The sequence below is a fragment of the Argiope bruennichi genome, chromosome 2 (genome assembly GCF_947563725.1).
Source record: "Argiope bruennichi chromosome 2, qqArgBrue1.1, whole genome shotgun sequence".
Classification (NCBI taxonomy): domain Eukaryota; kingdom Metazoa; phylum Arthropoda; class Arachnida; order Araneae; family Araneidae; genus Argiope; species Argiope bruennichi.
In genome coordinates this window covers 135,428,121-135,443,696 of record NC_079152.1, presented here as the reverse complement: position 1 = coordinate 135,443,696, position 15,576 = coordinate 135,428,121, and the positions used below count along the sequence as shown (strand labels likewise).

The following is a 15,576-nucleotide window of genomic DNA, read 5'->3' as shown; positions in this document are numbered from 1 at the left end:
GCGAGCTTTCGGCGAGTTTTTAGAAAATTGGAACGATTTTGACGTATTTGTTTAGAAACCGTACATTAATATTTAAGTTGTACCGATAATTGTTTTGGAAGATACGAGCAGTAATTTCCACAGGCAAGTCATAGCAATTATACATCTGGCGAAGGTTAAATCTATTTTTGTGCTCAATTAATTTTTTTATGTGAAGCTTATTTTTCGATTTTTTTCTACAACTTTCCTCCTCTGACTAAATGGATTTTTCGATGACATGCCAAACTCTCTCCGGAACATTTCTAGTAATACTCTTCAGCTTCGTTAATTAGCTAAGAGAAGTTTCGCATTCAATGAAGCTATAAAAACACGGTCAATGAAGCAGTCAGAAAATGACACGATGGTTTGTTCATATTTGATTGTAGCCGTTCGATAATAAGTACTAAAGGCGATTTTTGTGCCACATACGTTAGTGTTATATACAGGATGTCTCAAAAACCTTGACCGCGGCTTTTATTCCTTAAATATTGATTGTAGACATATACTGTAAATTACAAAGTTGCGTAAAAAAAAGGTGCAAAATGTTATGAAATCAATTAAAATTTTTAGGAAATTAAAGCTAAAAAAATACAAAATTTAAATTTTTATACGGACTCCATTCAAAAAAATTTCCCGGTGAGTAAAATGTGCCCTATTCTCTAATAATGTCATGTACAAAATTTCAGAATTTTATCGTGAAAATTCTCAAAGATATGTTAAAACAAAGTTGGAGAAGGATCAATCAGAAAATAAAATGCAAATGTTTACAGCTTCAGTGCAGATGACGCGACACAGGAATGCATCATAAGAAAATTAAATATGCTTCATATTTTTAGTTTTAAATACAAATTTTAAACTGTATTCTTCCTGAAAAATACTTTAAAATTTTATATCATGAATGACAGAATATAACTTAAAAATAGCACAGTCAGTGAACTTGGAAAAAAACCATATGTAATCTTTCCTTTAAGTTATGTAATCTTTCCTGTAAATTATTATTTCTACAAATTTTTAATACCTTTGAACAAATAAATAGTAAAATTATTATTTATTTATTCAATCATTAGTTTCTTTGTTAATTTGTATAACCCCTAAAACACGAACATCAGACAGGATTTTTTCTCTTTGCGAACTCATATCCAGGCATAGAAAAGTGGTTTAAGTCAGCATTTATGTAGTTTCATATCTTTAAGACTTTTTGTGATAAAATGCTGAAATTTCGTACATGACCTTACTAGAGGATGTGGCACATTTTACTCACAGGGAATTTTTTTGTACGAGGTCCGTATAAAAATTTAAATTTTGTATTTTTTAAAGTTTAATCCACAGAAAACTTTAATTGATTTCGTAGCAATTTGCACCTTTTTTTACACAAATTTGTAGTTTACAGTATATGTCAATGATCAATATTTCAGGAATAAAAGCCGCGGTCAAGGTTTTTGAGACACCCTGTATATGTATATATAAAGTAAAAACACACGTATTTTTTAAGCTGTAGCGTGGACGAAGACATTTTGAATTTTTTAAACTGGATTTATTCCATCCCGGGAGGCACAATTTATGTACAAGAAGCGATGACAAAACTGACGTTCGTTCACCAACGTATACAAGAGCAGAAGAGAGCGAAATTTCCCCTTCGTTAGTTTTTACAACGAGATTTTGATAGGGATTCTTTACACACGCAGTCTTAAGAAAGGGAATTATAGGTATGTTTTAAAAGAATTTGCATAGCTTGGCAGATTTTCATCCCTTCACATAGAGTGTGTGAAAGTGCTGATTAAAACAGTTTTACAGAGCTTGTGTAGCATAAATTAAATAAAAAAGATGGAATTGGATGAGAAAATAAGAGATCATTTTAGAATTAAATTAATATGAGTTAAATAAAGATAAAAATTAGGAAAATAATTAGGATTTAAATCAGATTTAAAACTACACACACACACACACACACACACACACACACACACACACACACACACACACACACACACACACACACACACACACACACACACACACACACACACACACACACACACACACACACACACACACACATACAGTGAGTAAAAAAAGTTTCCGTACGCAGCTATGACTGTTAATAAAAGTTTAATTTTTGGCATAAAATATTTTGTTACGAAAATAAAAATTTTAAAATTGGTTTAACACAGTTTCATTTATTATTTTTGAATATTATAAAGGAAAAAATATGAAGAAAATTAAATACTCAAATTGAAAGAATAAAAAAATGCCACTAATAAAGAATAAAAAAGTTTCCGTACGGTATTTACATAGTACATGAAAAACATTTTTTATGCTGACCAACTTGCATTTAATGATCGGTAGGTCTTCCTTTGGCCTTTTTCTCTTCTCTCAAATGTTGTGGCATAACCCCCATCAGTTTTTTTGTTGTTTCTGGAGAAATACTACTCCAAATGTCTTGAATGACCCTTTTGAGTTCAACTTTGTTTTTTATGTCATATTTTGTTAGTTCACGACCGATTTCTTCCAATAAATGTCCTATAAGGATTAAATCGGGAGACTGGGGAGGGCTATGAAGCTGTTTTTTAACATGATAGAGACATTACTCTTGACAAATCTTAGAGGTGTGCCTAGCATCGTTGTCCTGTTGAAAAGTAAAGTCCATTCCAAGGGACAGTTTTTCTGCATTGGTTAAAACGTTTTGTTTTAGAATGTCAAGATGCATGTACCTATCCATATTTCCATCTATAAAATATAAATTTCTAACACCAGCAGCCCTTATATACCCTCATACCATGTTCCAACCATCACCGTGCTTCGCAGTTCCAAATAAGTTCTTAAATAATATATGTTGTTTTGATTCCCTCCAGATCATAACTCGACCATCTGACCCACAGATATCAAATTTTGATTCATCACTAAAAAGGACCGATTCTCAAAAAGATAGACGCTTGCTTATATGCTTCTTTGTAAACTCGAGACACTTTTTCTGTAGCAGAGACTTATAACAGGCTTCTTACGGGCCCCACATCCGTTATAACCTTTTTCTTAAATGATATTTCTCACAATTTAAGATGCGAATTTAATGTTTTAATTAACCATTACATCAGTTGGAAGTTGAAATGTACTAATCCGAGGGATTATCTTGCACCTTACACATGATATTTTTTTTATGCAAGCTATTTAACTTCGAAGTTCTTCCTCACATTTTTACACATCACTGTATCTTTCAATAATATACTGCACTGTAGACTTTGGTTTGTAAGTCATTTCACTGATTTTTTTTCATAAATAACCCATATTTTCGCAACCGAATCACTAACTCTCGAATGGATTTCTGAATTTCCATTTAAAGAAGATCAGCGAAACATTGGAATTAAACAACTGTTGTTATGTCGTATTCTTTACTCTGACAAACCATCAAACTTCGAATATTTACTGTGGATTAGTTGTAGAACACGTCAGGAGAAATTTGCATATTGCGTACGGAAACTTTTTTTGCATGATACTTCGTCATTTATCTTAAAAATTGCAAACGGTCTAGTTGAGTTTTGTAAAAAAGAGAAATTTATTATGAAACTCCCTTTTAAAGACTCATATTAACAATGTATAAGTAGTTTATAAAGATAAAAAGCAAAGATTAGAAATTATGCTAGTTCATTTTTATTTTAGTCTTCCGTACGGAAACTTTTTTTACCCACTGTATATATATATATATATATATATATATATATATATATATATATATATATATATATATATATATATATATATATATATATATATATATATATATATATATATATATATATATATATATATATACAGTGGGTAAAAAAGTATTGGCAATTGCTTATATTTAAACTTTAAACATATTACTGATAAAATAAAATTACTGATTAAATGTCTGATAATTTAAGCATAATATAATGAAGTATAAAGGAAATAAAAACTCAAAATAAAATGAAGCTTTTATTTTAATAAGGTTTTCAAAAATAAAATGGAGCACAAACGGCAATAAGCTTGTAAAAAAAGTATTGGAAAAATGAAGCAGCGAAGTGTAGATAAATACAGGTCATATTCAATACTTTGTATGCACACCTTTCGCTTTTATGATTGCTTGTAATCTATTCTTCATTGACAAAACCAACTTTTTCGTAGTATCACTGTGTATATTTTGCCATTCTTGGAGGAATATACTTTTCAGATTCTCTTTAGATGATATTTTGTGTTTCCTGACAGGTAAATCCAATTGGTGCCATAAATTTTCGATTGAGTTAAGGTCCAGAGACTGAGGTGGTGTTTTTAACTGGCGAGGTGCATTGTAGAGTAACTATTCCCGTGTTTTATACGCGGTATTCTCGGGGTTGTTGTCTTACTGAAACACAAACGACGTTTCCAACCCAAGCTTTTGAACTCTCGCCTTTAAATTACAGCTCAATATTTCGATGTACGTAAAAGTGCAGTCATTTTACCTTCAATAAAATGCAAATTACTGACTCCATTCTCTGCCATACAGCCCCCCCCCAGTAGCTCCCCCCCCACTGTGTTTCACAGTAGCTGTTACATTTCGTGTTCCAAATTCAGAATTCGGCTTTCTCCATACCTATTCTTCCATCACTCCAAAAATATTGAATTTCGCTTCATCCGAAAATATGACTTAATTCCAAAATTCGTCTGGCCGACCAATGTTAGCTTTTGAGAAGGCTAGTCTAAGTTTCCTGTTTTTTTTTTTTTTTTTTTTTTTTTTTCAGAAATGAAAGGCTTCTATCTAGCTACTCTTTCATAATAGTCATTTTCATATAAAACATTTCGAATTTTCTGGACGCTAAATATTTTTTGCGAAGTATTTGCCACTTGTTGGGCCAATTGAGGCGCACTTATTTTTGGGTTCTTTTTTACTTCTCTGATAATGCCACGCTTCTCCCTTGTGGACAATATTCGAGGCCGTCCAGTTCTGACCTAATTCTCTGTTGATCCCGTTTCTTGAAACATTTTGACGACACTTCTGACAGTGAATAAACTCATTTGCAGTTCATTTCCAATTTCGCGATATGCTAAGCCATCATTTCGAAGACGGATAATGTTGTTTTTTTATACTCACACAACTCTTTCGATTTTGTAGACATTTTTGCCAGCGTTGAATAAAAACGACCCAGAAGTTCAACAGATCGTCTAATCAACAGATTAACGTGATTTTAGGGAAAATATTCGTTCCTAAAATCACGTGCTTTCAATAAGATGATTCTTGGCACTTTGCCAATACTTTTTTTTACCTTCGTTTTGCGTATCTTCATTCTTAGAGGTAAACTGATAGTACAAATAAATAAATTTTAAAGTAAATTCCTAACAAAATGATTTATTTTATACTTTTATACTTAACAAATATTTATTTTATACTTTAATTTCCTGGAGGAAGGGGTGGAGAGTCTGACGAAGCGCCTAGACTCTCTTGTCTTTCATCTTCATCTTCAGCTCTAAGGTAAGTATAAGTAACATGGCAATTGATTTGGAAAATTTATTTTAAATATATCCTAAATTTGGAAAATTTAACCTTGGGATTATTTAGCATATGTAATATTTCTATAACAAGTCATACTGAAATAAGAGTCAATGAAAAAGGGATAATCCGTTTCAGCTATCTCAATGAATTATTGGATATTCACTTTTCGCACTTCAAGCAGTTTTACAGTTTATCTAACAAAAGCCGAGTGTAAAGATGGGCACTCATTTATAGAGGGATCGTACGGTGTTATAAACTGAGATATTATGTACATCTGGGTTTCTAGCGCAACCAATCTTACTGAAAAATATTGTAGGCTAATATTTTGAAAGAATTCTCTTATTATAGTGAGTTTGAAGTCTTTCAAAATATTTGAATTTCTAATGCACCAGACCATTTGGTTGATCTCCGATATTGCAGCCTCTCTCATTTTCTTGTACAAGTCTCTTTCATTTTTAACTCTTACAGAAGTTAATGTTTCCAGGATGAATCATGTATAGAGTGATCAGCTTCCCGAGATGAACTGAATAGGCTTCATTTTACTCTTTCCCTCCTCATAATCTGCTTCACCACCATACCCTAATATCTACAGGACCCATACAGAAATTACGGAAATTCGATCTCTTGTATAAAATTCACGGAATTTCTCAGAAAAGCTGAACATTGTACGTCCTTGTCGGGAGTTCACCGGGTCCGCGATTTCACCCTCTCTATCAGAGCGTGGTCACGTGCACCTGTCGTGCGGCTTGTTATCCGTGAAGACACCCTTTTTATCGCAAGTCAAGTTTAAAAACAACTAAAATTAAACTTGTGAAATGTGCTCTTGACACGACCTTAACATTTATCGGGAGGCAGAAGTTCTATTTTTGCTTCCGTCGCTGCTTTCTGAAGCAGGGAATGATAAGTTAGGGAATATTTGCAAACAGATAAAACTTTATTTTACTTATTGTCGCTTAAGAGAGCTATTTTTATTGAGGCGCACGTAATAAGTCATTAAGATGGTCGAAAGATTGTGTGTTTTTCATTTGTTTAGGAAAAATACTCTCCGACTTGTTTGTTAAATGCGCTTATCGAATTGCATAATAATTTGAGTAAGAAAGTAGTTCTGTAAAAAAGATTCAATTTCAAAGAAATATTAATTAAAATTAAAATTATTTGTAGTAGTTTCCATAGCAATAAAATATTGAATTTAAAATATTGCGTGCCATGTGATTTAAACAAATTTTTCAAAAATTATCGGTGACCTTTCAATTCTTTCAAAAAATTATCGGTAGAGAAATATTTTATGGAGTGGTAGCTACGTGAGCAAGAAGGCTTTGGTTCTGGTTTGAATGATCGGCGATTGCGCTGGTTTCGAACATACTAAACGTGGGTGGTTTCAAGCATCTTCAAATGAGTTGGACGAGAAAGCTTGGTGATTGCAGTATTATTTATCCCCGCCATTTGACTATGATTCGTCGTTAGAAGTGTCCATTCGCCATATATGTCCCACATCATGAACACACACACACAAAAAGGTTTTAGATAAATGCAATTTGATATATGCTCTTGTAACTAAAATCGTAGTTCTTTGCCAAATTTTGATTTATATATATCTAAAATGTCATGCACTTTCCTTGACTACATTGTAAAACATAAAACACTGATGTGCAAGACACTGAAAATAAAAATCTGAGCATTTGTGCCACAAGCCTTACACAAGAGATTCCAGTATTTATGAAGAGGAGGGGACAGTTATATTAGAAAACTAGCCGCCTTTGGCGACCAGTTGGTTCGCCGGTATTAATGATCGCTAAAATTTTAAATTAAATATTTTATATAACTTGATCTCTCAATAGTTTTTTTTTTGCAAAATATTTTTAAGTTTCAGATTTTGGTAGTTATATAATTCAGTCATACTATTATGTATGCCTTAAACAGTTCAGCTCATTGTATTTCTTATTTCTCTCTTTAATTTTCTGTCAGCACCCATAAAATTTCAACTTTAAATTAGAGTGGAAATGTTAAATTTTAATTTATATTAAAATTTTTTTTATTGAAACAAACCATGTCTTTTTTTTTAAAAAAATATGAAAATTGAAAGCAGTGTCTCTCGGCATTGAAGTTGTATGTGCACTGCCGAATAATTACCGTAACTTATATAACGTCTTAAAGAATTAGCCAACAAAAATTTCACTGATTCATCGTAAAATTCAGTTTTTAGTTTTACCTTCAAAATATTTAAGTGATGTAAATGAAAATATTTTATTTCAGTCAGTAAATGTACTTATGAAAAAATTATGTAGTTTAAATTTTACGTAGAACTTTTGTCCTAAAGAATCGTATTCTGCGAAATAAATAAATAAACGTTTCTGTCTTCTGCTATCAAATCTGACCAATTCCTGAAATTTTTATATATCAATTTTAGAATAATCAACATTTTCATAATCATAGGCCAATCACTGGCTAGAAGCCATGACAGAAGATTAGTGTATCTTCTTTAAGACGGTCAATGAAGTGGTCTAAATTTGCCAGTCTTTATAGAAGAGTGATTTTCAAATTTTATAAATTAGTCAGTTTTAGTGATTGATTTAGTTGATGGAGTTCAACAATTTTTATTTAAAATATTCACGTTTCAAGAATATTTTGTTAAATATGATTCAAGGGACAGATGAATGTACCTATGATGAAGGGACCTATGTAAACATTTAAAATTCGTGAGTCATCGGAACATTAATTGACTCAAGTTACATAAAATATAATTCATTTACTTCATTTAGACCATTTTGTTAATAGATGTATGCTCCAAAGTAGCTAATGGGAGCTGATTTGAATGATTATCCTATATATATTAAGCCATGTTTACCTTAGATTAGACTGTTTTATTGAATTAATAATATAGATAGTGTAAAAGATCATAAAAAATTGTTCCTCCATTTACTTTTTAGAAAATATCATATTTAAATTTTTTTTTTTCATTTCAGACAGACACGTGCTGAATTTTACACTTTTATATATTTTATTCGCAATAATATTTAATCATTTTTTAAAATTTCAACTTCTATTAATGTGATAGATTTAATTATGAATTTTTCTAGCTGAGAAAAGGAGTTCGAACGATTCTGAGACGGGGGGGGGGAAGAAAAAAGAAAAGCATGGTTATCTAAAAGTTGACGATTGCGCAATACAACAGTCACGTGATCATTCCAAATCCAAATAAATAAAAACATCTGGCCTCGAGATAAATTTCTGGAGCCTGAACGATTTTGAGGTGGGGGAAAAAAAATCATTTTCTAAATATAGACGCATACGTAATCTGATAATCACGTGATTGTTTTAAACCGGTATAAACTCGTTAATGATTTAAATTAATTAAGACAAAAATGATTTAAATTAATTAAGACAAACAATGATTTAAAAAGTAATAACGTTCTCACATGATAACACGAAATTTGTAATAGGAGATTTCAATTTTTTTTAATTAATTTAAAATTGATTTAAATATTTAAATTTTTGTACAATAATGTCGTAGCATATTATCACACAAAAACATTTTAAACTGCTTTATACAAATAAAAAAATTAGCTATTCAATGATATATATTTTATTTCTTACATATTTTCTTAAATCATTAAAAATTTTCACGATTATATTTAAATGTTTTTGCTTTATGTAACTTTAATTTTTTTTCATTTGAGCTTCTATCAATATGATGGAACACGTTAATAAAAGCTAATTTTTTCTTATTGACTCGTAACTTGTACGTGCAGATTAAATTTGATTTTAGGCGAAATAAATTGTTGAAATATATAATTAAATTATGTTTTAAAAATTCGTTAAAAATAGAAATTTTATTTATGTTTTAAAACATTGGTATTATTGAAAAGATAGTTTTTGAACTTTAACTTGATGTAAAGATTATTTTTGTGCCATAATATTTTCGGAAGTTATAGCGGAAAAACGCTAACATTTTTTTAATTAAAAATTCTAATTAAAAATCTCCCCAAAAAATCGCTCTGAGGTGCACATTCCCAGGCTCCAAGGTATACATGTGCCAAACTTGGTAGCTGTTGGTCGAACGGTCTGGGCTGTAGGGCGCCAACACACACACACACACACACACACACACACACACACACACACACACACACACACACACACACACACACACACACACACACACACACACTGAGCTTTATTATAAGTATAGATATAGGGAGACTACCCCATATATATTCGATTACACTAGACATTAAAAGTTCTGGGTGATATTTGTGTAAGTTATAAAAATATGTATTACTTTTTCAGAAGTACCATGCACTTTTTATTGTTGAGAGGGGAAAAATAAGAAAATTTCCTTGCAACCAGTGAAACCTAGCGTCGTGCGGCCGGAGTTCACTTTATTGGAGTTTACCTCTAAAATATTATAAAATCTTTTTAAACCATCGTTCTAAAAACAGCTCATAAACATCTGATTATTGAATGCTAATAAATCAAATAAAAGTGTGTTGGGATTAAAACAAAATGAGAATGACGCACTGAAAAAAATATCCACGCAACTCAGTAAAGTTTTACATCTCAGTTTGAATTCATTAAGCAGAAATTTACAAGTTTGTAGTTAAAAAAATAAACACTGTAGATAATAAATGGTTTTGGTAATATACCGGAGACAAGTAATCTTTTCCCCAGGTTGTATTTTTGTTTTTATTTTAAAATCTACAAGTTTTATCATTTTAAGCTCAGTTATTCAGAGAAAAAGTTACAAAATCCCCATCGAAATCATGTTTTAGAAAATAACGAAGCCATAAAGAAAGTAGTCTTCCGCTGTTTTCACAGTTTTAGGCTATTTGATTCAGATTTTTAGGAGCTTGACATTAAATGTAAATAAAGTTTCCAATAACAAATTAAGATTGTCGCTGTTGTTTGCATTTAAATTATTAATTTCATATCATACTATCTGACTTATGTGATTTTCAAAAAAAAAAAAAAAAAAAAAATTAAAATATAGCGGAAGTGGTCTTTCCAAAATTTTCTCGTATACTCTCTCATAAAGGTGTCATCTCCGAGAACGCCTTACACGACACTGACGTACAATAGTTACGAAATATTAACTTTTTGCGTGAATTTAGCATTTTGACTGAATCTTCCGGATCATCCTTGGCGAGTTTTTTGGCGATTGATCGCTAGAATGCGGTTAATAACGTCCATAAACCGAATATGTATTTTATACACATTTTTATTAATCTATTGAAACCAAAATTTGAAACAAAACTGCATTTGCAGTCATAAAATCCCATAACAAATTTGATACAGTTAAGTCATTGCGTTTTTGAATTATCGCGTTTACATGTTTCTGAAAGTACAGACAGAAAGACGGTCCATTTCTTGTGGGATTTGGCTCAAAATTTGATAGGTGTCTACACTATATTTACTAAACCTATATATTGAATTTTATCTATCTAGCTCTCTTGATTTTGTAATTACTGTTTTCTTTCATTGAAACAGCTGGATAGACGGCCTTCCTCTGAACGAATTTTATTCAAAATTTGATAGAAATCGACAAATCTGGCGTAAAGACCCTATATTAAATTTGAGTTATCTTTGTAATAGATCGACAGACGACGGACATTTTTAAAAAAATGTGTTTTTTCGAACTCAAGGTGGTCTAGAACGTAGAGATTCTTCAAAAGATCGATTTCGAATTTTTTTTGAAGATTTCTATACTTTCTTTGTAATACGTATACGATAAAGTAAAAACGGCCCGTCGCTATCATTCTTGAAATTGTTCTGTTTTCATTACATCTAATAATGCATTAAGTTTTATCCACTTACTTAAATGGTTCATTTCTCTCTCAAATATTCGGTTTATATTAACTATTTTTTTAATTATTTGCAAACCTGGCATATATGTAATAAATATTATTTAGTAATGTTTTTACATGTTATAAATTAAGAATAGAAACTATATTAGTTAATATCCGCAAATAGGTAAAAAATATCATTATAGATAATATTTACTAAAATGAGCAAGTTTTCTCAATTTCAGATTAAAATTTTCTACATACTGAGATGAGAAGGGCGAAGCCGAAATAGAATGTCTAAAAGCTTCATTCTTTCGTCTCATTTGGGATGTTAAACAATCCAGTCATTTGCTTTAATGATAACAGAAATTTATTAACGAAATGTATCGTTATTTTAATTTTAGTTATTATTATCGTACGGTGAGTACTCAAAGAAATGTTTCTCAGTTTTTAAAATTATTGTCCTGAAGTTTTCATAAATGTCTGAATGTAAAATTCTTATGACGTAAAAAATTTCTGTAATATTCATTCGGAATTTTAAAAAACTTCTGCGGGGAGTGAATAATATACGATAAAGAATTGCGGAATTTGAAACTGTTCCACGGCTATTAAAATGCTGTTTCCATTTTTACATAGACATTCTAGTTAAAGACAATATTTTACTGATTTAACATTACTGAAATTTATAATATTTGGTTTAAATAAAAATAATTTTTCTTTAAAAATGTGCTAAAATTCTTGTTCGAACAATGGGTGAGGCACTTAATACAAAAAATGCAAATGATTTATTTATACAAATATGTAACAATTTTTGCCTATACAACAGTGGAAGAAAGCTCCAAATTACAATTAAAAATTTGCTGCAAATGGAATATTTTAAATAAAATGATTAAATCAAGTTTTGATAGAAAATATTAAAAACCTTCTAAAATGGCTTACATAAATGAAATTCTCATTTCATTGATGTAACATATTCAACAAATGAATAAAGATATTTGAAACATTTTCTTATACACAATTCAAGTAATTTGCTTTTTGATAAAATAAAAGATCCTACCTTTGCTTAAGTTTTCATATTTTTAATGTATATTGTATTCTTAAAAAATTAAGATGCCATCAAAAACATAACTTGTAAAAAAAAAACCAAGTCTCGCAACTCAGTTCTTCTATCGTAAAAAATTGTGAGACCCATGTAATACCAAGTCGGTCCATTTATTCAGTCCCTACTTAAGGGTCCTTCTGTCTTAAGTTATTACGTAATTAGCTAATCTAACAACATCTTATAGTGACCATATCAATCTTAAAAATCTTTTATGGTTTAAATAAATACACTTGGCCATCGCATGAAAATACAATGTATCTTTACATTAAATTAGATTACATTAACATATTATATTAAATTTGATTGTTTACTGCGATCTTTTATAAATCTTTTATGGCTTAAATAAATACAGCTTCAAATTGAATTATTTAAAATTAGATATTGTTACAAACCTGTAATTTTGCTTCCGGGCGCGAATAGTGCCATCATAAGAAATACCGTTTTACAGCAATCTGTATTGGATGCTGTCGGATGCCGAGCCAGTGATTCCAGAGCTTGGTGACAAACTTGGCGACCATTTGGCGACTTGGCGACGAATTTGCCGACAAAATGGATAATGCTCGAAATTTCGAGAAATTTATCGATCCATCCATTATTACACGCATATTTTAGTTTTTCCATGATTTATACACTAAACACTAATTGTATTCTAAATTTGGAGCTTCTATGTCTGCTAGAAGTGCCTTAGAGTTTTGATGATCGGTCAGTCAGTCAGTGACAAAATTCACAAACTTTGACTAGTTATAATTCTTAAACTACTGGTGCAAATTTAATGAAATTTGAAATATACCGTGTTTATATAATGCCTGCTTGGATACTGAAAATTCAGGCTTCTAGTTTTATCCACACCAAAGTTATAGGGGGTCGAAAATGGCCTGAACTGCTTCGAGAAAAGGATGGTACCGCCGTGCCGCTTGTTTTTGCTCGACTTGGCACTGCCGTGCCCCCAGATATAGGGTATATTTGTTAACAAAAATTGGGAAAGAAAACTGCTCAAAAGCTAATTTTTAAGAATTGAATCTTTTTACTATATCTTCTCAGTTAATTTGTTGAAAAGTAAAAAGTAGTAATCAGGATACTTATACAAAAAAAAAAAAAAAAAAAAAAAAAAAAAAAACTGTTTGTTGAGCATTTTGATTAAGCATCGCTTTAGTACTGCTTATTTTATTTGATAATCTAAAAAATGATTAGAGTTTATTCAAAAAGACAAGGGATAGCTTTTTAAGTTATTTAATTTACCCATAGAATTAGCTTTCTATTTGAAAATAAATTGTAAAAGCATGAAAATGCAAGTGCGGAGATATTTTTAACTAAGGAAACTAAGCTGATATCCGGAATCAATCAGTTTACAGATCAAAGTCAAGTGTAAAATTTATGTCCTGAATAACCTTTTAATACTTCTCTTTTAGTTATCTTTAGCGGCGGTTTTGAACTTAAAGAATAAACACACGTGTCAAAGTCGAGAAATAATTCAGAATGATTTAAAAAAAGAAAACGAGGGAAAAAAAAAAGACGAAGATGTTTCTGAAGCTGATGTAAACAATACAGATAACAAGCATGACAGATGGATGGTCAAAATTTGATCAGAAGAATCGATTCAGACTGACAGAAAAATAAATAAATAAAAATTGGTTCTTCAAAATCATCAAACTTCTTTAAAAAAAAAAATTTACATTTTTTTTTTGGGGGGGGTGCCATTTGGCAAGGTCTCGGCTTCGGAACCGAAGGTGTTCAGGCCCGAGACTCGATTTCACTGAAGACCCGTCATGTAAGCAGGCTTGCTGCCCGTCAAATCTGTCAGGGACAAATGTCTTCGCGCTGGTCCGGTGTGGAAGTTTGGAGAGGGGAAGTGGTGCCAGCTCAGGTGTCATTCTTGTCATCTGACTGCGGTTCAAAATTATGAGTTCCGTCACAAAATAACCCTAATGTTGCTTTAAAACGGGACGTTAATGCAACTAAACTAAACATCTTTCTTTTTCTTTATGTCATAATCTTTGATACATGAGAAACGAAACAAACAAAGAAAAACACATTTTTGAACAGCAAAATTCGGAAAACAGCAAGTCTACAATTTTTAAAGTAATTTTATTAAATTAGAAATAAAAGAAAATAATGAGATTCGAACTATAAGGTTTAGCACTATAAGGTTTTGGGACTCCTTTTCCTGCCTTTAAATTATTTTTAAATATTTAATCTTAATTATGTAACATATAATGCACATTCAAAAAATGAATCTGATATCGTCTGATATCATTGGATCATGAGTAATAATCCATTAACTAAAATAATCAAAAGTTACTGTTATAAAATAAACTTGAAATTAATTAAAAATTTTATAATAATTGTAAAAAAATATATCAAAATAAAATTATTAGCATTGAAAAGATTAATTATTGAATTTTAATATGGTGTAAAACGAGTTTTGAATATTTAAATGCTCCTAAATTATTGAAAAAGAATATCAAATTTTTGATTAATTTTTAACTAAAAATTTATTCATAATTCCGAAAAATTTCTTAGTACATACTTACAACTAGGGATTGCAATACCGGTATTTTGAGCCATTTTACAATTTTTTAATACCCGTATTCACAAGTTTAAATACCGGTTTTTCGGTATTTACTAGAAATTTTTTTAAATTGTCTCCACTATATGTTAAGGGATCGCCAACATAGCAAAATAGTATACGTTTTTGTTTTTATGTTTCCCTAACGGGCGAAATTAATTAGCTAATAAATGGCTTAATTAATTGCTTAAATCTAAATTAGCGAAACATGGATTATCCCTGAAAGAAGATATTGTATCCATAACGACTAATGGAGCAACAGTTAGGAAAAAAGTTGGAAAGTTGATTGGTGCAATACAATGAAGATAATGACAATGTAATTGTTGAAGAAGATATTGCTAATGAGGATGAAATATTAACCCATTGCTTCCTATAATTTATAAAGTTCGAAAAATTTGTAAGGTATTTATACTTTCCCCTACAAAAAATGCCATATTACAAAAATATATACTAACTGAAAATAAAACAGAATATATGTTAATAATTGATTCTAAGATACGTAGATGCCGAAAGAGCGTTTTCGACAGCTGGTAATTTTCACACAAAATTACTTTTCAGGCTTAAAGACAGTACAATTGATGCATTATGTTTTTAAGATACATTTCAAAAATCTGTCATAGTACCA

At 30.5% G+C, this 15,576-nt stretch overlaps 1 long non-coding RNA gene across 1 annotated transcript in view; it reads right to left on the bottom strand.

Annotated features, from left to right (window-relative positions):
* The window catches only part of LOC129962071 (uncharacterized), a 56,245-nt gene extending 43,397 nt beyond the window's left edge, over nt 1–12,848 (bottom strand). Inside the window, exon 1 of the long non-coding RNA XR_008783878.1 lies at nt 12,778–12,848. This is a non-coding gene — a long non-coding RNA (uncharacterized LOC129962071). The remainder of the gene's footprint in view (nt 1–12,777) is intronic.
* Between the last annotated feature and the right edge of the window lie 2,728 nt (nt 12,849–15,576).